Here is a 26,663-nt window from a genome sequence, read left to right as displayed (position 1 = left end):
ATGTGGGATGAGGGCGCATAGAGAAGTCTGAAGGACTGGATCCAAAGTCCTGATCAATGTTTTTAGTTCATGGGTGTGCTCTTTGGTCAGATCGGCCAGTAGTTGCCTGTAATATTCCTGGTTGTTCAGTTGTTGGTACTCTTCTTTGCAGTAGTCCGTTCTATTCTGAATGACGACATCTCTTCCTTTATCTGCTGGTTTGATGACCATGTTGTGGTTGGTTTTGAGAGCATGGATGGCATTGCATTTTTATCGGGTGATGTTGCTTGTGAATGTGGCTGATGAATCTGGCGTTTATATATTTCCTGTCGGTTTGTGCATACATGTCAATCCAAGCGCAACGGCCCTCTGGTGGGTCCAAGTTGACCCCTTCTTCAGTTGCCCCTCTATGGATCCCTGTGATGACTGTTCCAGTGAGTCAGTGGGCTCTTTGGAATCATTGCTGGCATCTTGAAAGAATTCCCAGCGATTATTCATCTGATGAATTCTTCTGTGTCTGCTGCAAGACCCATGTGGTCTATTTTGGTACTGGGGCAGAAATTGAGCCCTCTGCTAAAAACTTCAATCTCTTCTAGTTGAAGGGCGTAGTCCGATAAGTTGATGATCGACATTCCTGCAGTGATAAACTTTCCCATTGTAGTGTTAGGGTGCCCATTTAAAAAGATGAGAGACTTAACAAACAATCCAGGTCTTTATAAATATATAATTACAGTTACATCACACTGTAAACTTCTGCTATAAATTCTGTGTCCTACAATCTTATACTCCACAACCACCTGACAAAGGAGCAGTACTCCGAAAGCTAGTGCTTCGAATTAAACCTGTTGGTCTATAACCTGGTGTTGTGTGATCTTTAACTTTGTACGCTCCAGTCCAACTGGCACCTCCAAAATAGTAAATAAGTTACTATTGTTAATATATGATCCATCAACTACAATGAATATTCTGGCCATCAGTGTTTACTCCGGCAATTCGTGACAGTAAGCTAAAAGTATTATAAATGGGATCAAATTATCAACACAAATTTATATGTAAAATTTACAATTAGTTTTCAACCATTGTGCAGCAAACAGGTGTAACAGTAAAGTTGGAGATAGGAAAAAATATATATAACACACATGCATTGTGACAAGTTGTCTCTTTAACCTAAAAAACAATAATTCTGCATGTCAGTCATTGGCGTGACGACATATGAACGGAATGTGGATGATATGTAAGTAGGTGGGTAAATAGTGAGGAGGATAATATTAGATTACAGGATTACATAGATGGAATGGTTAGATGCGCTGATCAATGGTAAACGGAATTCAATTCAGTTAATGTGAGGTGATGCACTTAGGCAGGACAAACAAAGCAAAGAATTACATGGTGAATGGTAAGACTCTGCTGAGCACTGAGGATCAGAGAGATCTCAGTATGCATGTCCACCTGTCCCTTAAGGTAGCAGGACAGGTCAGTGAAGTGGTAAAGAAGGCATATGGGGTACATGTCTTTATCAGCCAAATATACAATTTAGGTACAGGGAGGTTCTGCTGGAACTGTATAAAATGTTGGTTAGTCCACAGCTACAGCTTTGCATGCAATTCTGGAATCCAAATGTTAGGACGAGGGTGCAGAGAGAGATTTGCCAGAATGTTGGTGGGGCTGGCGAGTTTTAGTTATGAAGAGAGATTGGACAGATCGGTGTTTTGTTTGTAGTGGGGCAGGCCAAAAGGGGATATGATTGAGATGTATAAAATTATAAAGGACATTGATAGGGTAGACAGGAAGAGATGTTTCCCCTTGGGATCAATGACTAAGGGACATAAATATATGGGTAGGAGATTTCATGGGGATGCAAAGAATTATATTTTTCTTCCAGAAGGTGGTGGGAATGTTGAACTCAGTGCTATGTAGAGGCAGCAACCCTGATAACATTTAAAAAGCATTTAGATGTCCAGTTACAACAACAAGACATATAAGGTTGTGGGCCAAGGGCTAGAAAATGGGGTTAGAATAGGTAGGTGCTTGTTTTTGACTGGGGAAGATTTGATGGGCCAAAGGACTTTTTCTTCTGCTCTAGACCTCAATGACTCTTTAATTAAAAGTTAGCATGGGAGGAGAAGTTTTGTTATTATTATCCCAACAATGCTTACTTAATAAGCAGCACTAAAAGATAAATGCAACAGATACTACTTACATGATGTGAGACAATGAGCAAAATTATTGTTCAGGGACAAATTTCGTGCAAGTGTGCAATGATAGAAAATCAGCAAATATTGTGACAGATGGCAAAAGCCTCAATTTTAATGAGACCTCTGCACGTCTGAACACCTATACTGGTGATTACAGAAATTAAAAGATGGATTGGAATAACTTGGAAAGTTTCTAACATTCAAGCGTTATCTGGAAAGGTAAACATATAAAAATAGAAAGAACTTGAAGATTTTACAAAATAATTGGTGTATGCTTTTTCCTGGAAAATGGGATGTTTGCAATGACTAGAGTTTATTTCAAATGTGTTATTGTTATCATTGGCTATTCCCCAGAGAAAGGTTGGTAAGTCAAATACTTAATTTTTCAAATATTAAACATGAAAGTGGATTTGATGGAGGAACAGCCTCATTGCAAAGATGTGTTGAAGAGTTACATCCTTAATTTTGGATGGTTACCCCAAGATATGAAGAGAAACAGACAACTTATAGTATTTGGGAATCGCTCAAAAATTATCCACAAAATGCTAAACTGTATGCTTAGAGCTTTCATCAAGAAGAGGTTTTAACTTGTACAATGACAAACTGCAATTTGTCTTCAAAGATTTTCATTGATTGATTAGAGATTTGTGGAAGAAGATTTATCTTAATCCCTTTGCATCTCAATATTTCTTTTTTAACAATCTGGAAATCATTTAACAATGAAAGCAGGAAAGAGAGTATGCACACTTTTTGCTATCTAGTATTTTCCTTTACCTTCTGTTTCTAACCCTTTTCCAACAACAGAGAACAAAATACTTAATTTTAACAGGATCTTGCTTAAAAAAAGACATACCATATATACTTAGTTAAGTAGCAAGTGTCTAAGACTAAATTTTTAGTTAAAAAGTAAGGGGTCACCTTTTACATTGGTAACATTTTGGAGATGTTTAAATCCACCTTCTCCCACCATCTTGCTGTCCCAGGATGGTCAGATAGGAGATTTTTTTCCACCAACTGTGTTACCCCAAAAATATCACACATCAGTGAGGTGGTAGGCTTGACATGTGTGCATAGGAGCACTTTCAATGGTGTAATATTCCATATTTCTATCTAGTAGGTTTGTATAAAGGTGTGTTTGATTTCAGTAGTGAGTGGGTGGTAAGTATAATTGAGTTTGGACGTTTTGGCTAAAAGTTGAGATCAACTTGTATGTGAGCTGTGTGAGAAATTATGTTTTCTTTGATCAAAATTCAGGTGTCGTCTTTTATGTGAGATTGACCATTACTGAAGTATATGAGTATTTCCAATGCAGGCCGATATTAATGTGCAAATTGGCTAGCAATTTCAGGGGATTAAGAGATAATTTGAATTGATAATCTCCAGAGGTTACTGGTTGATTTACTCCACTCCAGCCTTTACTTTGCACAAGCAGCATCTTTCCCTTATCCTCACTATTTGGAATTGCACATTAATTGCCTTTTAAATTCACCACAGAAACTTAAGCTTGGCAATTGACAGGCTGAGTGTCTTTATAACGATGGGATAATTGTTAATACAGTGCCAATCAACCTTCCTGTCCCAGCAACTGAATAATTTAAATGTAGAATAACACTCCTTCTCCTCATAGCTTATAATTGGAGATTTTAGAATACCAAGTGTTAGGTTTTCAGTTTTCTTACTTTCCTGTATATTTTTTTCTCTCATAACTAGCTCATTGCTTCCCTCTCTTTTCTTTTCATCCTGTATCTGATTTGACTTCTTCTCAGTTCCTGTTTCATTCTTTCTCTCTCAATTTTTAAATCTTACTGATTTAAAGAGATAGGATATTGGTCTGGCCGTTATCTGAGGTTCAAATGCCCTCTTACCTGTGACACAATATAGGGGAGCAGGAAAGGTTTGATAAATGGGACAGATTCTCAGCTCCAGGAAGATCTGGCCCATTTCACTTGTAGTGGCAAATGTCTGATAAATGTAGGACAGAAAAAACACAAAAAAAGGCAGAAGATGGCTGGTTAGTTTAATTTTGTTATCTACAGAGCTTTGTTTAAATGGCATTCAATTCTTAACAGGCTTAACTTTATTTAATTCAATGCCGTGACTCACGTGTGCATTGCATTGGAAATCAAGCTCCACTATTCCCAGAGTTATCGTAAATGTAAAAGATTTTAAACCAAGTCCACAAAATTCCCCAATCTTCAGATCCAGGTTGACAGAAAACATGGATTCGGCTTCTGTACTTAACAGAAATTACTATTTATTACAATTATTTAGATAACAGCTATGGGTATACAGTTATAAAATGTTGACATGTACCATGACAAATAAAAATAGTAATCCTTTGATAAACTGTCCTTTACCACAGAAAAATAAAGGTTATGGACAGAGGTTACTGAGGTGCTCCTTATGATTTTTATGCTTTTCAGAACTTTAAAGTCATAGAGATGTACAGCATGCCGAGCAGATATCCCAACCCAATCTAGTACCGCCTGCCAGCATCTGGCCCAATTGCAGGTTCTTCCCGACCTCTCCGCCCCCACCCCCACTCCAGCCTATCACCCTCACCTTAACCTCCTTCCACCTATCGCATTCCCAACGCCCCTCCCCCAAGTCCCTCCTCCCTACCTTTTACCTTAGCCTGCTTGGCATGCTCTCCTCATTCCTGAAGAAGGGCTTATGCCCGAAACGTCGATTCTCCTGCTCTTTGGATGCTGCCTGACCTGCTGCGCTTTTCCAGCAACACATTTTTCAGCTCTGATCTCCAGCGTCTGCAGTCCTCACTTGCTCCTTTCCAAATATATGTACATCTTGTCCCTCAGGATTCCCTCTAACAACTTGCCCACCACTGACATCAGGCTCACTGGTCTATAGTTCCCTGGCTTGTCCTTACCACCCTTCTTAAAGAGTGGCACCACATTAGCCAACCTCCAGTCTTCCAGCACCTCACCTGTGACTATCGATGATACAAATGTCTCAGCAAGAGGCCCAGCAATCACTTTTGTAGCTTCCCACAGAGTTCTAGTGTACACCTGATCAGGTCCTGGGGATTTATCTACCTTTATGCGTTTCAAGCCATCCAGCACTTACTCCCCTGTAATTTGGACATTTGCAAGGTGTCACCATCTATTTCCCTCCAGTCTACATCTTCCATATCCTTCTCCACAGTAAATACTGATGCAAAATACTTGTTTATTATCTCCCTCATTTTCTGCAGTTCCACACAAAGGCTGCCTTGCTGATCTTTGAGGGGCCCTATTTTCTCGCTGGTTACTCTTTTGTTCTTAACGTATTTGCAAAAATCCTTTGGATTCTCCTTAATTCTTTTTGCTAAAGGTATATCATGTCCCCTTTTTGCCCTCCTGATTTTAGATCTGGTCTATCCTTTTCCATCACTATTTTAAATCTAATAGAATTATGGTTGTTGGCCTCAAAGTGCTCCCCCACTGATGCCTCAGTCACCTGACCTGCCTTATTTCCCAAGATTAGGTCAAGTTTTGAAGCTTCTTTAATAGGTACATCCACATACTGAATCAGAAAATTTTCTTGTACACTCTTAACAAATTCCACTTTATCTACACCCTTAAAACTATGGCAGCCTCAGTCTATGTTTAGAAAGTTAAAATCCCCTACCATAACCACCCTATTATTCTTACAGATAACTGAGATCTCCTTACAAATTTGTTTCTCAATTTCCCTCTGACTGTTAGGGGATCTATAATACAATCCCAATAAGGTGATCATCTCTTTCTTATTTCTCAGTTCATACCAAATAACTTCCCTGGATGTACTTCCGGGAATGTCCCCCCCTCCCCCCCTTAGTACAGCTCTAATGTACTCTCATCTTTTGCCTCCCTTTCTGTCCTTCCTGTAGCATTTGTATTCTGGATCATTAAGCTGCCAGTTCTGTTCATCCCTGAGCCACTGTTCTGTAATTGTTATGGTATCCCAGTCCCATGTTCCTAACCATGCCCTGAGTTCAACTGCCTTCCCTGTTCAGCCTCTTGCATTGCAATAAATGCAGTTTAATTTATCAGTCCTACCTAGTTCTCTGCTTTGTCCCTGCCTGACCTTACTATTTGACTCACTTCCTTCCTCAACTGTACCAGTCTCAGATTGATCTCTTTCCTCACTATCGTCCTGGGTCCTACTGCCCCCCCGCCACCTTAATAGTTTAAATCCTCCTGAGCGGCTCTAGCAAATCTCCCTGCCAGTATATTAGTCCCCTTCCAATTCAGGTGCAATCCGTCCTTCTTGTACTGGTCACTTCTACTCCAGAAGAGATCCCAATGATCCAAAAATGTGAATCCTTCTCCTATACACCAGCTCCTCAGCTATGCATTCATCTGCTCTATCCTCCTATTCCTACCCTCACTGGCTTGCTGCATTGGGAGTAATTCAGATATTACTATTCTCGAAGATCTCCTTTTTAAATTCCTGCCAAAGTCTTTATATTGTCTCTTCAGAATCTCATCATTTTCCCTTCCCATGTCATTGGTTCCAATGTATATAATGACCTTCTGCTGATCCCTCTCCCCCTTGTGGACATTCTGCACCGTGTCTGAGACATCCTTAATCCTTTCACTAGGGAGGCAATATACCATTCTGATTTTTCTCTGCTGGCCACAGGAATGTCTGTCTGTGCCTTGGACTGGAGAGTCCCCTATCACAATTGATTTCTTGAAACTCGATATACTCTTCATTGCACTAGAGCCAGTTTCGATACTGGAAATCTGGTTGTTTGTGCTCCATTATCTTGAGAATCCATCACCCCCTACATTTTCCAAAGCAGCATACCTGTTTGAAATGGGGATAGCCACAATAGACTCCTGCACTACTTGCCTACCTCTGTTACCTTTCCTGGAGTTAACCCATCTATGTTAATGTATCTGCAACTTTTCTCTCTTCCTATAACTGCCATCCATCACATCCCCTTGCTCTTGTAAATTCGTCATTGCCTTTCACTGTTTCTCCAACTGATCCATTCGATCTGATAGGATTCATAACCAATGGCATATATAATCCTCAGTAACACATAAACTCTCCCTAAACTCCCACATCTGAAAAGAAGAGAATATCACTCCACTAAGGGCCATTTGTGCTTCTTTCAATCTACAGACCCAGAAAATAGCACTGTCTTATTCCTCTACAAAACATGGCTCCAGGCTAACTAAATTCTTATGGTTTATATTTCTAAGTTTAATCAAGAGACATATCTCAATAAAACATATAATCAAGAAGGAACCCACTCTACTTGGCTCAAAGGTAGAAGACAGAAGGTGGTGGTGGAGGGTTGGTTTTCAGACTGGAGGCCTGTGACCAGTGGAGTGCCACAAGGATTGATGCTGGATCCTCTACTTCTTGTCATTTACATAAATGATTTGGATGCGAGCATAAGAGCATAAGTTTGCAGATGACAGCAAAATTGGAGGTGTAGTGGACTGCGAAGAGGGTTACCTCAGATTACAACAGGATCTTGACCAGATGGGCCAATAGGCTGAGAAGTGGCAAATGGAGTTTAATTCAGATAAATGTGAGTGCTGCATTTTAGGAAAGCAAATCTTAGCAGGACTTATACACTTAATGGTAACGTCCTAGGGAGTGTTGCTGAACAAACAGACCTTGGAGTGCAGGTTCATAGCTTCTTGAAAGTGGAGTCTCAGGTAGATAGGATAGTGAAGAGGGCATTTGGTATGCTTTCTTTTATTCGTCAGAGTTTTGTTGCTACTGCACAGGACATTGAATAGGCCACTGTTGGAATATTGCGTGCAATTCTGGTCTCCTTCCTATTGGAATGATGTTGTGAAACTTGAAAAGGTTCAGAAAAGATTTACAAGGATGTTGCCAAGGTTGGAGGATTTGAGCTATAGGGAGAGGTTGAACAGGCTGGGCTGTTTTCCCTGGAGCGTCAGAGGCTGAGGGGTGACCTTATAGAGGTTTACAAAATTATGAGGGGGATGGATAGGGTAAACAGACAATATGGGGTTGGGGAGTCCAGAACTAGAGGGCATAGGTTTAGGGTGAGAGGGGAAAGATATAAAAGAGAGCTAAGGGTCAACTTTTTCACACACTGGGTGCTACGTGTATGGAATGAGCTGCCAGAGGAAGTGGTGGAGGCTGGTACAATTGCAACATTTAAGAGGCATTTGGATGGGTATATGCATAGGAAGAATTTGGAGGGATATGGACCAGGTGCTCGCAGATGGGACTAGATTGGGTTGGGATATCTGGTCAGCATGGACGGGTTGGACTGAAGGGTCTGTTTCCATGCTGTACATCTCTATGACTCCACTTGCTATTGCAGACTTACTGTAAGGCCACACTTAAAAACATCCACTTATCTGTTTCTGTGCGGTGACCTCTCCCAACCCAGTTCCTCCAAGGTGGGTGGCACGGTGGCACAGTGGTTAGCACTGCTGCCTCACAGCGCCTGAAGACCCGGGTTCAATTCCCGACTCAGGCGACTGACTGTGTGGAGTTTGCACGTTCTCCCCGTGTCTGCGTGGGTTTCCTCCGGGTGCTCCGGTTTCCTCCCACAGTCCAAAGATGTGCGGGTCAGGTGAATTGGCCATGCTAAATTGCCCGTAGTGTTAGGTAAGGGGTAATGTAGGGGTATGGGTGGGTTTCGCTTCGGCGGGTCGGTGTGGACTTGTTGGGCCGAAGGGCCTGTTTCCACACTGTAAGTCTAATCTAATCTAATCTAATTAGTTGTGAATTCCACTGTTTGTTAATTTTCCCAGATGCACTCCGATGTCCAGCGATACATGAATTCAAACAGCAAAGGCAGTAACTGCACAGGTTCATGGCTGTGTCAGTTAGCAGTGTGGGTGTCTTTCTTTCTCTCTCTCTCCTGCTCTGACCTCACCATGTGCTGCCTTTGTCTGTTCCTCTTTCTTTTAAAAGTGCTGTTGTTTTGACTTTTTTTTTCCTCCAAGTTCCAAAACATTGCAACAGCATATAAAATAATAATTACTGCTCCTGGAATTCGAGGAAATCACCTCCAGCACCTAAAATACCTCAAAAAAGGAGCAGCCTGTTACAAGTCAGAAGTTTTTCCTATCCTCCATCTTGGATAAGGTATGCACATAGGTGAAGCAAGCAGTTAGGAAGGCAAATGGCATATTGGCCTTCATTGCAAGAAGTGCAGGAGTTAGGGAGATGTATTGCACACCTAGAATATTGTATGCAGTTTTTGTCTACTTACCTAAGAAAAAGTATAATTATTGGGATGCCAGGTTTGTCATATGAGAAGAGATTGGGGAAATGGGGCCTGTATTCAACTGAGTATAGAAGAATGAGAAGGAATGTCATTGAAACATATAAATTTATGTTGGGATTGGACAAAGTGGATAATGTTTCCCATGGTCGGCATGTCCAGAGGAAAGGATTAAACTCTGAGGACATGTGGTAGGCCATTTTAGACTGATGAGGGAAAGTGTTTCATTCAGAGGATGGTGGACCTACAGAATTCTTTACCATAGAAGGCTGTAGAGGCCAAGTCATTGAATACATTCTGAAATAATTGGATTTCTATTGCTAAAGGTGTGAAGAGGTATGGGGAGCCAGTGGAAATATGACTTTGAGATGGCACACCAGCCACAATTATGTTGATTGGTTGATGGGGTTTGATGGGCCAAATGGCCTACTTCTGCTCCTCGGTCCCATGCCATTGAGTGAAATGTATAGGATCACTGTGGCAAAAATGAATTTTCTGCTGTGTAATATCACAAGAGCCCATGGACTGTGGTTTCCATATTATGTTAAGAATAGATGAGTGTTGTAATTTTGTCTTGCTGTATATGATGTGTAATTGTGCATAAAAAAATGGTCAGTAATGCATTGTTTGTTATAACTAAATGGTTGTGATTTTGCTTTGGATTAGGATGACAAGTACAAATGAAAACGATTTACTGACACTTTCTGTGTCAAAGCAGGAAGATAAATGAATGTAAAGTTAATTCAAACCCAGCTTTTTGATTCATTAGATGAGGGCAGCACTGGCCAGGTCAGCATTTATTGCCCTTTCCTAATTGCATGGAGGGCAGTTAAGAGTCAACCACATTGCTGTGGGTCTGGAGTCATGTGTAGGCCATACCGGGTAAGGATGGCAGTTTACTTTCGTTAAGAGCATAAATAAACCAGATGGGTTTTTTTCCAACAATCTACAATGGATTCACAGTTATCATTAAACTCTTAATTCCAGATATTACTGAGTTCAAATTACACTATCTGCCATGGTGGGATTCAAACCCAGGTCCCCAGAACATTACTTGAGTCCCTGAATTAACAGGTCAGGCAGCATCAAAGGAACAGGAGAATCGACGTTTCGGGCATAAGCCCTTCTTCAGCCTGACCTGCTGCACTTTTCCAGCAACACATTTTTAAGCTCTGATCTCCAGCAACTGCAGTCCTCACTTTCTCTCTGGATTAATAGTCTAGCAGTAAAATCACTAGACCATTGCCTTCCAGACTACATCAATGAATTGTGATCATGGGCTTTGTTGTGGAATAACAAATAGATGGAATAAAAGAAGCAAATATGTATCTGTTTCCAGTATTTCAAACCAAAGTTTTGTTCCTTCTTTGCTCAGCAGAGAGTTGTGAATGGCCAGAATATAAACCGTGGATGTGTTTGACAGTTAAATGGATAAACCACTTTGATTCTGTCATCAAATGGAAGCAGAGGAGTAGATGAGTCAGAGGAATCAGTTTATTTAGTAAGCTTTTTTTGTAAAAATAATTAAAGATGGTACATAACCATTTAATATAATTGGGAGTCAACGGGCTGAATATTAGCGGAAATCAGCTAGAAGTCAGTTTTGGCAAGTTTCACGGAGGACAAATGAGTTTTCTTAAGCTAACTTCCCAGATTCGCCTATGCACAGTGCCTCTACCCTTAGGCTCCCTATTGGTTATATTCTCCCACTTGCCATTGATGTCCCTGTCAGGACATCCCAGGATTGCTGGCACAGAGTGATATTTAAAATGCAGTTGTTTGCCAGGTCAAGCACTGTCAGACTGGAGTTTCCCTACATGGTTCATGTCATTTTCCCCAGAGACGTCAGGCAAAGGAAAGTGAAGTGTTCATGGTCTTGAGGAGAACCCAGCAATGCTGCAAGAAGGTCAATGACAAAGGAAGGACAATGACCTGAAGATTCCAGTGAAAGCGATGGTGCCAAGGAGGGACATCCTCTTTCCCCAAGAAAGAAGTCAAAATGCAGCAGGTTATAGTTCAACAGGTCGAATTAAAATCACAAGCTTTCAGAGTGCTGCTCCTTCATCAGGTGAAGTTTTCCCTGCGACCAGCGAAGGAGGAAATGATACCATACTCTGAGGTTGCCACCTAGGTCAGTGTAGTGTTCATGGTCTCGAGGAACACCCAGCAATGCTGCAAGCATTGACATTTTCCATTAGACAATGGTAAATGCCATTATCTTCTTTCTGCATTGGCACCACCTCGTGCTCTCGCGAGGAGGTTGAGCAATTCAACCAACACATTCAACACTGACCTTAAATTTATTTGGACTATCACTGACACCTTCCTAGACCGCTCCATCTCCATTAACGATGACCGACTTGATACCGACATTTTTTACAAACCCACCGACTCCCACAGCTACCTGGGTTACACCTCTTCCCACCCCACCTCCTGCAAAAATGCCATCCTGTATTCCCAATTCCTCCGCCTCCACCGTATCTGCTCCCAGGAGGACCAGTTCCACCATAGAACACACCAGATGGCCTCCTTCTTTAGAGATCGCAATTTCCCTTCCCACGTAGTTAAAGATGCCCTCCAATGCATTTCGTCCACATCCTACACCTCCGCCCTCGGACCCCACCCCTCCAACCGTAACAAGGACAGAATGCCCCTGGTGCTCACCTTCCACCCTACCAACCTTCGCATAAACCAAATCATCCGTCGACATTTCCGCCACCTCCAAACAGACCCCAGCACCAGAGATATATTTTCCTCCCCACCCCGTTCTGCCTTCCACAAAGACCTTTCCCTCCGTGACTACCTAGTCAGGTCCACGCCCCCCCTTCAACCCACCCTCCTATCCTGGCACCTTCTCCTGCCACCGCAAAATTGCAAAACCTGCACCCACACCTCCTCTCTCACCTCCATCGAAGGACATAAAGGAGCCTTCTACATCCATCAAAGTTTTACCTGCACATCCACCAATATCATTTATTGTATCTGTTGCTCCCGATGCGGTCTCCTCTACATTGGGGAGACTGGACGCCTCCTAGCAGAGCGCTTTAGGGAACATCTCCGGGACACCCGCACTAATCAACTACACCACCCTGTGGCCCAACATTTCAACTCTCCCTCTCACTCTGCCGAGGACATGGAGGTCCTGGGCCTCCTTCACCGCTTGTCCCTCACCACCAGATGCCTGGAGGAAGAATGCCTCATCTTCCACCTCGGAACACTTCAACCCCAGGGCATCAATGTAGACTTCAACAGTTTCCTCATTTCCCCTTCCCCCACCTCACCACAGTTCCAAACTTCCAGCTCAGCACTGTCCCCATGACTTATCCTACCTGCCTATCTTCTTTTCCACCTACCCATTCCACCCTCTCACCCCCCCGACCTATCACCTTTATCCCCTCCCCCACTCACCTATTGTACTCTATGCTACTTTCTCCCCACCCCCACCCTCCTCTCACTTATCTCTCCACTCTTCAGGCTCTCTGCCTGTATTCCTGATGAAGGGCTTTTGCCCAAAACATCAATTTTACTGCTCCTTGGATGCTGCCTGAACTGCTGTGCTCTTCCAGCACCACTAATCCAGAATCTGATTTCCAGCATCTGCAGTCATTATTTTTACCGGACCAATCTGACTGACAGTTTCCCTTGGGGTGACCCAAAATCAAGTGCAGCAGCATGTGACTGGTGGGAACATATGTAGCTGCATGCAGGATATTGGAGATTGACTGGTCACATTGCCATGTGATGGCCATCTACCCTGTAGTGCCTCTGGCCATCTGAATAAGGAGACCCTCCTTCTTCTTTTCGTACTCTTGTACCAAGACCTCCAAATCTGTAATGCAAAACTTCCAAACGTATTTACTATCCTATTGTCTATTTTCCACATTATTTTCTGCTTATACACCCCTCTGTAACAGGTCCTAGTGCCAACTGCAGTCAGAATGTAGTTCCCTTTTAAAAGTTGCAATCTGCCTTTAACTTAGCTTTAAGTGGTGGTGGCCTTGCATAAGCCTGGCCCTTGACTGAGTGTGCACCCATTCATAGAACATCAGAACTAGGAGCAGTAGGAAGCCATCTGGCCCTTTGAGCCTGCTCCACCATTCAATAAGATCATGGCTGATCTTTTTGTGGACTCAGCTCCACTTACCCGCCTTATTGCTGTAACCCTTAATTCCTTTATCATTCAAAAAAAACTATCTTAGCCTTAAGAATATTTACTGAAGTATCATCAACTATTTCACTGGGCAGGGAATTCCATTGATTTACAACCCTCTGGGTGAAGAAGTTCCTTCTCAATTCAGTCCTAAAGCAGCTCCGCCTAATTTTGAGGCCATGCCTTCTTGTCCTAGTCGCACCTGACAGTAGAAACTTCCTCTCTACTTCTATGTTATCTATACCCTTCCTAATTTTATATGTTTCTATAAGATCCCTCCTCATTCTTCTGAATTCTAATGAATATAATCCCAGTCTACTCAGTTTCTCCTCATAAGCCAACCTGCTCAACTCCAGAATCAATCTAGTGAACCTCCTCTGCACTGCCCTCCAGTGCAGTACATTCTTTCTTAAGTGAGGAAACTAAAACTGCACGCAGTACTCCAGGTGTGGCCTCACCAGCACCCTATACAGCTGCAACATAACTGCCATGCTTTTAACCTCAATCCCTTTAGCAATGAAGGACAAAATTCCATTTGCCTTCCTAATTACCTATTGTACCTTGCAGACCAACCTTCTGTGATTCATGCACAAGGACACCCAGGTCCCTTTGTACAGCAGCATGCTGCAATATTTTACCATTCAAGTAATAGTCCTTTTTACTGTTATTCCTACCACAATGGATGACTTCACATTTATTAACACTATATTCCATTATATTCCATCTTTGCCCACTCAGTCAATGCATCTATGTTCCTCTGCAAAGTTTCACAATCCTCTGCACAGTTTGTTCTGCCATTCATCTTAGTGTCATCTGCAAACTTTGGCGTACTACACATCATCTCCAACTCCAAATTATCTATGTAAATTGTGAATAATTGCAGTGCCAACACTGATCCCTCAGGCACACCGCTAATCTGCCAGAATAGCACTCATTTATTCCCCCTCTTTGCTTCCTGTTAGTTAACCAATCCTCTATCCATGCTAATTTTTCACCTGTAACACATACATCTTTATCTTATGCAGCAGCCTCATGTGTGGCACCTTGTCAAAGGCCTTTTGGAAATCCAGGTACACCACATCTACTGAGCCCCTGATGTCCAACGTGCTCATAATGTCTTCATAGAATTCCACAAGATTAGTTAAACATGGCCTTCCCTTCATGAACCCATGTTGCACCTATCCAGTGGGACAATTTCTAACTAGGTGCCTTGCTATTCCTTCCTTGATAATAGACTCAAGCATCTGCCCCACTTCAGAAGTTAAGTTAACTGGTCTATACAGTACCAGGGTCCCAGGTTCAATTCCAACCCCGTGCGACTGTCTGTGCGGAATTTGCACATTCTCCCCATGTCTGCATGGGTTTCCTTCCACAATCTAAAGATGTGCAGGTCAGGTCAATTGGTCATGCTAAATTGCCCATAGTGTTAGGTGCATTAGTCAGAGGGAAATGGGTCTGGGTGGGTTACTCTTTGGAGGGTCGGTGTGGATTTGTTGGGCTGAAGGGCCTGTTTCTACACTGTAGGGAATCTAATCTAATCTGATTCAATAATACCCCATCTTTTGCCTACCACCCTTTTTAAACAGTGGCATCACATTTGCTGTTTTCCAATCTGCTGGAACTGCCCAGGAGTCCAGCAAATTTTGGAAAATTATCAGCAGTGCACTTGCTATTTCTTCCCCCACCTCTTTTGTACCCTTAGATGCATTCCATCAGGTCCAGTAGACTTGTCTATCCTTACCTCCATTATTTTGCCCATGATAATGATTGTTTCCAGATCCTCACCTACCTTCATCTCTTTGTCAATTGCTGGCACGTTATTAATGTCCTCCACTGTGAACATCAACACAAAATACCTGTTCAATGCCTTGTCCATTTCATCATATTCCATGACTAAATGCCCCTTTTCATATTCTAAAGGACCAATGTTTACTTTAGCCAGTCTTTTTCATTTTATATATTTATAGAAACTGTTGCTTTCTGTCTTTATGTTCTGAGCTAGTTTTTTCTCATGTTCTATCTTACTTTTCTTTATCGCTCTTTTTTCTGTTGACCTTTAAAGCTTTTCCAGACTTTTAGATTCCCACTAATCTTGACCACTTAGTGTGCCATCACTTTCAATTTGAGAGCCTCCCTCATTTCCTTCGATACCTATGGCAGATTACACCATTTCTCACAGTCCTTCTTTTTCGCTGGAATATACTTTCGTTAAGCATTTTGAAAAATTGCTTTGGAAGTTCCCCATTGCTCGTCAACCGTCTTACCAAAAAGTTTTTGTTTCCAGTCTACTTTAGCCAACTCCTCCCTCATCCCTATTTAGTCTCCCTTGTTTAAGCACAGGGTCCTGGTATTGGATTTTACCTTCCCACCGTCCGTCTGTATTCTAAATTCAACCGTATTGTGATCACTCCTTCCAAGAGGATCCCTAACTATGACATCATTAATTATTCCTGTCTCATTACACAGGACCAGATTGAGGCTAGCTTGCTCCTTTGTCGGTTCCATTACATACTATTCAAGAAAACTACCGTGGATACACTCAACCAACTCCTCTTCAAAGCTACCCTGATCGAGTTGGTTTGACCAATTGACATGTAGATTAAAATCCCCCATGATAATTTCCATTCCATTTTTACAGGCATTTTTTATTTCTTTGTTTATTGCCCGCCCAAATATGATGTGATTATTTGGTGGCCTATAGACTACACCTATCAGTGACTTTTTCTTACTCAAATTTCTAATTTCCACATAAATGGATTCAACCTCATTCTCCATAGATCTTATATCATCTCTCAACACAGCCTTGATGTTATCCTTGAATACCAGAGCTACATCACCTCCCTTACCTTCCAGTCTGTCGTTCCCAATAGTCTGATAACCCTGAATGTTTAACTCCAAGTTGTGACTCTCCTGCAACCATGTTTCAATTTTGGCTACTAAAGCATATTCATTCCTGATGATTTGTGCAGTTAACTGATCGGCCTTGTTATAAGTGCTACGAATATTCAGGTAAAGTGCCCTTATGCTAGTTTTTGTGCCCTCAAGATTTCCAACATTTCTAATAATATCTCCTGAGTTATCCTGAGTTATTCAATAGCGAGCTAAGAGCTCCATTGCTTCATTACAGTAAACTTGTAGCACACAGTTTGCATGCTGCCTGCATGGCATACAAGAGGTTCAGGTTAATCAGGCCTTATTTAATTCTCCCTTCAAATGCTTCAAATTAATCTGATAAATTTCTTTTGGAAGATTATTAAATGGTGATTGTAATTTTTTTTTTAAATCTCTCAAAATTGAAGGATTGTTGCGCTATGATTAAAAACTATTTATTTTGTGCTCAGTTTTCAGGGCCCTTCTGTATTCACCAAAATCATCTTGCTTTTGTCATTGACAAAGCTGATCTATAATGCCGATTGCTATTTTATCATCTTGTTCAAAGAGCTGGCTGATTTTACATGAATCACAGAAGCCCTACAGCGTTGGGAACAGGCCCTTTGGCCCAACAAGTCCACACCGACCCTCCAAAGTGTAACTCACCCAGACCCATTCCCCTATATTTACCCCTGACTAATACACCTAACCTACCCATCCCTGAAGACCATGGGCAATTTAGCATGGGCCAACTCACCCAACCTGCACATCTTTGGATTATGGGAGGAAACCGGAGCACTCTGAAGAAATCCACACAGACGCAGGGGGAATGCGCAAACTCCACACAGACAGTCAGCTGAAGCTGGAATCGAACCTGGGTCCCTGACGCTGTGATGCAGCATTGCTAACCATTGATCCTCCGTGCCGCCATGACTAATGGATAGATTTATAAAATGAAGACGGGAAGCCAATATGATTAATGCTTCAAAGTAAATTTTCACTGCCTCACTGTTGACCCATATACTGATTCTTGATCCTGTAAGACTAAAATTGTGCTGCATTCTCTGCATTTCGAGCATGTTGACTTGACCTGAAGTTAACTGCTTCCATTTTATATTAAAGAAAGCTTATGGTCCTGAGACTGGCTCATTGCTCAACTGAAATGGATGCTTTTAAATTCTCATCATATAAATCAAGCTGACATCACCCTTACAATTAATTGAGAATACTGGAAACTCTGAAAGAGGTAAATTCCATGGCTGGAGGCAGCTGACAATCTAAGAGATAAATTTTAAGGCTTTTTCAAAGGCTATGAATTGGAAAATTAGTATTTTAATTTTCATAATGAGTGAATACTAGTTTTACTAGAACAGGATTACCTTCCATTTTGTTAAATGTTCATGAGCATATGAACTATTTCATTATCAGGAGAGATGTGTTTTATGCGGGTTCTGGTGGCTAAACTATCAACCTGAAATCTGTCATTTACACCCTTTTTCTGCTTCATCTTACATGGATCAATGAGGAGACCATGGAAATTTATTTTGAGGCAATTGTCACATTGACTGTCATTTCTGTTGTTCATGTTAAACCATCCAGACCTTGGAACATGCAATCAGGACAGCAAATCAGCAAAATCAATTAAGCAAGCTGATGATTTTGCTAAATTCTTAAAGCTTAGCACAAAAATAACATTGTTCCTAAAACTCAGAGGGTCATGAGCCTCCAGTACAAACTTGTCGGATTATTTTAAACAGTTGAAGAGAGAATAAGATTATTTTGTACCTGTTTAATGCCACGTGAGCAATCATTTATTTCAACATAGTGACAAAATATCAGGAAAATGCAAAGTGTTAAATGTAAAGATAGAATACCACTTGGAAGAAAACAAAGAAAAAAATCTGAATCCCTCAGCAAATAAATGGAATAACAGGTTATTTATTCATGAACATGTTCCACATTTACATCTGACTTGTCAAGTGATTATGCCTCTAACAATTCTTTCACAAGCACCAAGTTCCAATTGTCTTCATATAGTAAAAGTACTAACATTTACTGGCTACATATACTGGTCTATTCAAGTAACTGCTGCTGTATCTGTCTATGAATTCAGTGACTCAGATAGACAGCACCTTACTGCTGTCCAACAGTTTTAGGCAGATAATTAGCTCAGTTTTCATTAAGCCCTGGAGTGTTCAATTCAACTAAGCATGTGACAGTTCAACAGGATGCCATCAGGTTTCTGCCAATTCAAATTATTATTGTTTTACATTATTAAAGCCATGCAAATTGTAAAAAAGGAGAAATTAGATACATTAAATTGAAAATAAAATGAGATTGAGAAAACATTGAAGACTTCTGTACATAATTTCCAAGGTCTTACTTTGGTTCACTACTTCTTTTGTGGTCTTTGGTCATTGGGATTTAAATATAACACAGACAGTTACAAGTGTAAGTTAACTGAATTTGGATAGCGTATGAATATGAACATATGAATAGAAAGAAACAAAAACAGAAATTGCTGGGGAAACTTATGAATTAAAAGAATATTTGGCCCATTTCGTCAGCCCTTGTCCAGTTAGTGGTGTAAAGTTCATAGAGTCATACATCATGGAAACAGACCCTTCGGTGCAACCAGTCCATGCTGACCATAATCCCAAAGTAAACTAGATGCACCAGCCTGCACTTGGCCCACATCCCTCCAAACATTTCTTGTTCATGCACTTATCCAAATGTCTTTTAGATATTGTAATTGTGCCTCCATCCACTACTTCCTCAGGAAGTTCATTCCACAGATGAACCTCCCTCTCTGTAAATAGTTTGCCCCTCAAGTCTTTTCTTAATGTCTTCCTTCTCACCTGAAAGATGTACCTCCTCATCTTGAAATTCCCCATCCTATGGAAGACAATTACCATTTACCTTATCTATACTTCTTATGATTTTAAAGGTTTCTATAAGGTTGCCTCTCAAACTCATATGCTCCAGTGCAGATAAATCCCAGCCTATCCAGCCTTTCATTATGACTCAAGCTTTCCATATCTGGCATCAGCCTGATAAATCTCTTCTAAACCCTCTCCAGTTTAATAATATCTTCACTCTAAGCATTCTGTCTCTTAGAGAATATCAAACAACGAAGTAAAATAGTCATGGCCAATTTCTCTCCAACTGCCTGAGACAATCTAATGGACAACATAAGCACTTGAAATAGTCTGTCACTTTTCACCTTGGGCACTTATCTTTTTTTTAAGAGTTAGAGCCATTCTTTATTTGACATTTGGAAGTCTGACTTTAGCACAAGATATTATTTCCAAGGTCTTCTTTTCATTGCAGGAGTAGTGGGTAGATATGCAGGCCAGGACTAGAGGTGGTCAAGTAACATGGCCATTTTCGCTCTTGTAGTGGTGTAAATGATGGAGCTCTCAATGAACAGTAGAGTTGCATCTCTGGGTGGGGAGGTCCATGTATGGTGAGATTCTAAGTTTGTATAGCACTCTTCCAAAACTGTGCCATAGAAAGGGAAATATTGGGGTGGGGTGGGGCGGAGGGAGAAGCAATCACTGAAGTGTTGGATACTGGGGAAGATGATGTGCAGATAGCAGTGATGCCTTTTGACTTTAGAAACTTGCAGAATTGAGGGAGGCATGTGTGTCTCAATGTTTCAGGGCATAGGGGTCAAACCTAGGTTACCATATCCAAAGGTATGTTGGGAGATAGTAACCCATGTCCTCATGAGTGCATGATTTTAGGAATCGTGTCTCTTTGAAACCACCTCAAATGATGGTGTCATTCATTTTCCTTGTTTGTTACTTCTGCAGGCAGGGAAATCATTGCTCGTGGAATTTTCATAGCATTAGAGAATCTTGAATCTTGAAGTAGTGATTGCATCTATATTCTGGCTTATGAAACCGGCTGGCTTAACCTCCTTATCATCAGACTTATTCCTCAAAGGATGCAGCTCTCTCCATCAGATCCTTCTTGTCAAACTGCTCTCATAGAAAATCAGGTTGTATAAGTGTTATGGAACAGGCCAGACCCCATCAAAACATTTCAAGAAAGTAGACCAGACTCAAACTTTGCACGTTGTTTTAAGCAGGTGTAATGTGGATATTCCAGGAGTAATACAGCTGGTCAAACCACTTAGTTTTAAACAAAACAGAATTTATTTACAAGATTACCGAATGAAACACAAACAAAAGAGAACAAAATATGGAATAACAACCTCTCTGAAAACCCAACAAGTTATACCTACTTAATGATGCTGGGTATTGTCCCAATACTTGTAACAATCCCCATAAACACCCCTTGGCACAAAAGGTAAAATCAAACAGAAAGTCTTACAAGAAAGAAGTCAGAGAGAGGGAGGATCAGCATGGACCTGCTTCTTTGGTCCAACAGCTTCACAACAGTCTGACTGCTTTCTGTGAACAGCCAGACGGCTAAAAACCAAACTGGCCTCTTGGAGAACTGGCCACTCCCCTTTCATTCTACAATTTCTTTTAACTTAAGGCCTTTTTACCGAGGCAGTATCTGTTAGCTATAATTAAACTGGCACTAAAACCCTTCAAACTTAAACTTTTCAGAGTCTTTGTCTTTTACAACCTCTCTGAAAAAAAAATCCAAGGACAACATAACCTTGTTAAAGGAACAGCATCATCACACAAGGCCCAGCAGACAATGACCTTGAGTCCAATGGTCTGTTAATTGATGGCTCTGGTGGGTGTGTGACTATTATTATGCCTCATTTCAGACTGTGTGCCCTGGATTTATCACTGGAGTCATTCACTATTTTCTGAGAGGGGGATTTTTATTACCCAGAACCAGCCACTCAAAAGTTTCAGCCTATTGAACAATGATGACACCTAGGAGTCCCAAAGTGTGTTTGTGTTGTGACTGCTCCCTGGATACCTTCCTCCCAGATGAAATATGCACTGCATATGATCAGAACATGTATGCACCATGATAGAGTGATACTTGTTCCCGTTGACAATGGCCCCTGGCACTCCAGATGGAGATTTTATTGCCAAGTGTGTGCAATCGATGACCCCTTGTGCTTTTTGAAACCTAGCCATGGCTGCAAAGCTTCTGGTTTCTTCAGCTTCACTGACTTTGTTGCTGGTAAATGATAGAAAGTTATGATATGCCCCCGGCATTTATGCTGAAGTGCAGGGAGGTCACCTTCAGTGTTTAATTGAGTCAAACCTTTAAAAAGCCAGTAAAGACCCAAAATTTATTTATTTTGCGTTACTAAAAGCTATTTAACAGGAAATGAATGGCTCGTCAAAGTCGAGTGAAGTAAAAAAAGGTGTTGAGATAGGGTACTGAATTCTTTTGCTGGAGTAGTTTTTCACTTTTTAAAATTTGTTCTAGGGATGTGGGTACCATTGACAAGCTTAATACTGTTAGAAACAAACTCAATAAAATTTTAGATGAGACCAACAAATCTGGAAACAAGACAATTTATTCTATGATCTTGCAAGAAAGGACCCCAATTGCAGAAAGCAATTGAAGTGATGATTACTCAAACTACTACACAGTTATACTTTTGAGCTGCGTGAGGTCACCTCTCCCGACTCCTGCATTACCCAAACTTTCTTAGTATTTTGCCTCTGCCCATCTATGCTCCACACCCATTGCCCCCTTCCACAGGTTGGCAACCATCCTCTCTGTAAGTGCTGACACACGTTATTTTGTCGACAGTACATCAAGATCGGGTTTAACATTTTGAATAAATTCTGCTGGTACATCCCATCCTCGGACATTTCATTAACTTGTATCATTTTGTATAGCCCAAGCATTTCGGTTATCTCAGCTTTTTGCTGAAAACATAATTTTTAAAAAGAACTTATTTGCTATAATAATTACACACCAAAGTTAGTATTTAATTAACCACAATTATACACTGAAAAGTAGAGATACTCTTCCCTAAATACCTGCAGAGTTAATAGTTCTCTTGCTGTACCCCTTTTCTGTATGCTTTTTCTATATCTGCAAAAACAACACTTTTCCCCATTTCTAACAATACTTATTACTTGCCATTTAATTGCCCTTGAGAAATGCTGGCTATATTAAATTGATGGAGATGATATAGTGTAAGTACATATCTACAACACCCTTTTTGATGGCTGAAGCGGAATTGTTATTGTATTAAGGGTTCAATAGAAGGTTGGCTTCTTTGGTTTTTATATGAGTATCATTCGGAAATTACAGAAGCTGGAGGCATACAGAGTTGACGCAAGTATAAAGTTTTATTATTTATTGTCAAAAGCTTTATACCTAACATTCTCGATTATCCAAACAAGATGGGCGGGTAGTATTTTGTTCGGATTATTGATTGTTTGGATAACTGCTCAGGATGCCCGTGGTAATGTCAATAGCAGGAACAGGGCCCAATGGTGACGTCAATAGCAGGAACAGGGTCCCATGGTGGCGATAATAGCAGGAACAGGGTCCCATGGTGACGGCAATAGCAGGAACAGGGTCCCATGGTGACAGCAATAGCAGGAACAGGGTCCCATGGTGATGATAATAGCAGGAACAGGGTCCCATGGTGACGGCAATATCAGGAATAGGGTTCCATGGTGATGGCAATAGCAGGAGCAGGGTTCCCGTGGTGACAACAATAGCAGGAACAAGGTCCCATTGCAGCATCAATAGCAAGAACAGGGTTCCTGTGGCAGCGGCAATAGTAGGAATAAGGTTTCCGTGACAACCCTGTTCCTGCTCCCACTGCTAGTCCAGACTGCCTGCTCTCACAGTGTTTTTGTTTAAACCCTTCCCCAGCGACTTTATTTGGAGAAAACGTTTCATTTTCAGACGAATTTTTTATTGCTTTTTTAATAGTATTTTTAATGCTGATTATGGAAATAACTTTTGTTTTTATCTATTTCCAATATTTCACTTGAAATTTTATTTTGAAGATACGATTTTCGGCAAAAACGAGATAACTCGTATTCCCATATTTTTAAAATTTTTTTAAATTTATTGCTTTTCCCCCCAACTTTATCATCAAAAGTAAAGGGGAATTACACATTTATTTTACTTTTTTTTTAGCATGTCTTCTCAAAAATCTTTTTTATATTTTTTTTTCAATTTTCATAACCAAAAGTAAATGTAAATAAAATACTGTACTTGTTTTATCTTTTATTTTACCTCATCTTCCCATACATCTTAATTTCTCTGGCATTTTATGAATGATTATTTGGTATGGTATTTTTCAAAGCATGGTACTACACATAAAGGTATATTACAGAGTTTACACATATATCATGACTCCTTCCTGACTGGTTTCCCTCTATGGTCACGTTTCAGACAACACACGGCACATTTTCGTGTTGAATTTGTCTTCTTTTCTGTTGCTGGGACATCCATTGGAAAATGTCCTGGTGTAAAACGCGAACAGCCTGGTGAAGTCGAAGGTCTCCCTACCACTTTAGTAGATTGTAAATCTGCCCCATATTTTGTGATGATATCTTGTATAAACTGCATATGAAATTTTAGGTGTGTGAGGGCTTTCTTTCCTGCCTCAATGACTGCTACATTGTACAAGATGTAAGAATTCCATACCACAAGATCCATCAAATGGAAGAAGACTTTCTTGTAATATTTCTTACCCTATTTCCTTGTGATGGGATAATCTACTAGTTGTTGGTCCACCTTGTCATTCCACCCACTTTAAAATTGTAATCATATACAGCTGTTGGTTTCTTCACAGGTCTTTGTCTTGTCTCAATATCCTTCATAGTGGGGTTGTGAATGGTTGAAAGCATTGCAATGTCCTTCTTGTCCTTCCAACGAAGAGTCATTACCTTACCTCTCTGAAATGCTGCAACTTCCCCTGTTTTCAATTTTGCCCTTATCAGCTGTTCAGGCAGTTCCTTTCTATTCAAACGGAGAGTTCCATAAATATCAGTGTAGTGACTAACTGGAGTATCAGCTAATTGCGGACTAGTGTAAAAGTTATCCCCAGTAACACAATAACTTTTACCAAGTAAAGGCTTCATCAGAGACAACACAACATGAGAACTCATGGGATATTCATTATATTCTGAATCAAACTGTGTTCCTTTGCCAACATAAATGATTACTCTATACACATTTCCAGTCTTTGCTTCACACACAAAAAAATACTTCACTCCAAACCTCCTCCTTTTTAGAGGTATGTACTGCACCCATCCTAATCTTCCCTTGAACAGCATAAGGCTTTCGTCTATAGATAAATCTTGGTTAGGGGTATAACACTTCATAAAGTTCTCACTCAACATCATAACCACATCATAAACTTAATACAATTTTGGGTTGGGATGTGTTTCTGCATCAAAAGTTTCATTATTCACAAAATGAAGATACTGTTTTATCTTATTATGGCATTTCAAACTGATCAGCTTCCAAAAAATTGGTCTTTCAAGTAGTTCATCTTTCGACCAATTCATTTCTTAATCTGGCATTTTCACAATACCCCCAAGCATTTTCAAGGCGAAAAACACACAAATTTCTGCCTTTGTTACAGGGTGCCTCATTCAATGTCTTTCTTCAGTTTGTTCAGTAAAGTGATTAGTTTCGTCCACAACTCGATCAATAATTCTGTTGTCACATAAAAGACTAAAAAAATCCAAAGGAGTCATATCAGCTGTGTCTTGATCAATTGATATTCCAGGATTTCCAGTGAATGGGAAGCGTGGTGATGGAGGAAGCATACATTCTTCCGACACCACATGTCGACACCAAATTTGTCCATTCTCCCCCTCCTCGTCCTCCTCACTTGAGAGAGAATAGCCATTATCAGACGAGCTTGCACTCTCATCTGATGTATCCAAGCTTCTAATAGAAGGTTCATACTCATTGTCATCTTCTGAGCTCGACATCTGGGTGTAATTTGTAAAAAAAACAGAAAAAAACGAATGACAGTGTGTGCCCAAAAGTGTTGACACTTCTTGCAATGCCTGAGGTGGAAGAAATACAGCTACCAGACGCATGAGTCACCGAGTCATCGTTTCTCGCTGAGAAAGGCCCAGAAATGCCGAGAATTGACGTATAAACTCGTCTGTGGCTGTATTTGAAATTATATGTTTTGGACGAGTTTGCTTGTCGCACTCTGAAAAAGACAAATTGGGTAAAGAACAACTCGTCTTTGCTGGGTAAGGAGTTAAATTTAATTAAATTTTTATGGAACTTCAAAATTTTGTTCAGATAATCCGGAATTCAGATAAATGATGTTTGGATAACTGAGGTTGTTCTGTACTAAAGTATGGCACACCATGACTTCATTAGTATCTTCCACCTTCAGGACTCAGTGCAGACATCAGCAGGGCATAGCATCTTTCGCATGTGCTTAGTAACTATTGTCACACTGGCACAAAAGAAGATTGCTATAGTTGTTATAGATCAGTCACTTCAGCTCCAGGACATCTCTGCAGAGTTCCTCAGGATCGCAGTCCTAGGTCCAACTACCTTCAGCTGCTTCAACAATGATGTTCCTTCTATCGAAATAGAAGTGGGATGTTTGCTGATGGTTGCACAATATTCAGCACCATTTGCAACTCGTCAGATACTGAAGCAGTCAATGTACATGTACATCAAAACCTAGACAACATCCAGGCTTGAGCTGATAAATGGCAAGTAATATATGTGCCAGAAGAAGACTATTTCCAGCAAGAGAGAATCTAACTAACACCCCTTGACATATAATACCATTACAGTTACTGAATCCTCAATTATCAACATTCTGGGGGTTGCTGTTGACCAGAAGCTGGAAAGGACCAACCATAGTTTAGGTTTACTCATTAATTTTATTTATTTATCCATTCATAGGTGTAGCTGACATTTATTGCTTATCCCTTGTTGTGCTCAAGTTGGACAATAAATGCTGGCCAAGCCAGCAACATCCACATCCCATGAATGAAAAGCAAAACATGACTGGTTCTGCTCAATCTTTGTTCAAGAGTAACCAGCCATATTAATATAAGGCTGTAAGAACAAGTCAAAGGCTCAGAAATTTTTGGTGAGAATTCACTTCCTGTTTCCCCAAAGCTTGTCCATCATTCAGAATTCTCTCCACTTGCCTGTATGAGTCTAGTCCTTATAACACTCAAGAAACTTATCATCATCCAGGACAAAGCAGCCCACTTGACTGCCAACCCGTTCAGAGTCTTCAACATTCATTGTCTTCACCACAAATGCTCAGTAGCAGCAGCAGTGCATGCCATTTACAAGATGCACTGCAGTAAGTCACCAAGCCTCCTTCGACAACATCTTCCAAACA

The sequence above is a fragment of the Hemiscyllium ocellatum genome, chromosome 16 (genome assembly GCF_020745735.1).
Source record: "Hemiscyllium ocellatum isolate sHemOce1 chromosome 16, sHemOce1.pat.X.cur, whole genome shotgun sequence".
In the NCBI taxonomy this organism is placed as follows: Eukaryota; Metazoa; Chordata; class Chondrichthyes; order Orectolobiformes; family Hemiscylliidae; genus Hemiscyllium; species Hemiscyllium ocellatum.
This window is presented reverse-complemented; position numbering follows the sequence as displayed.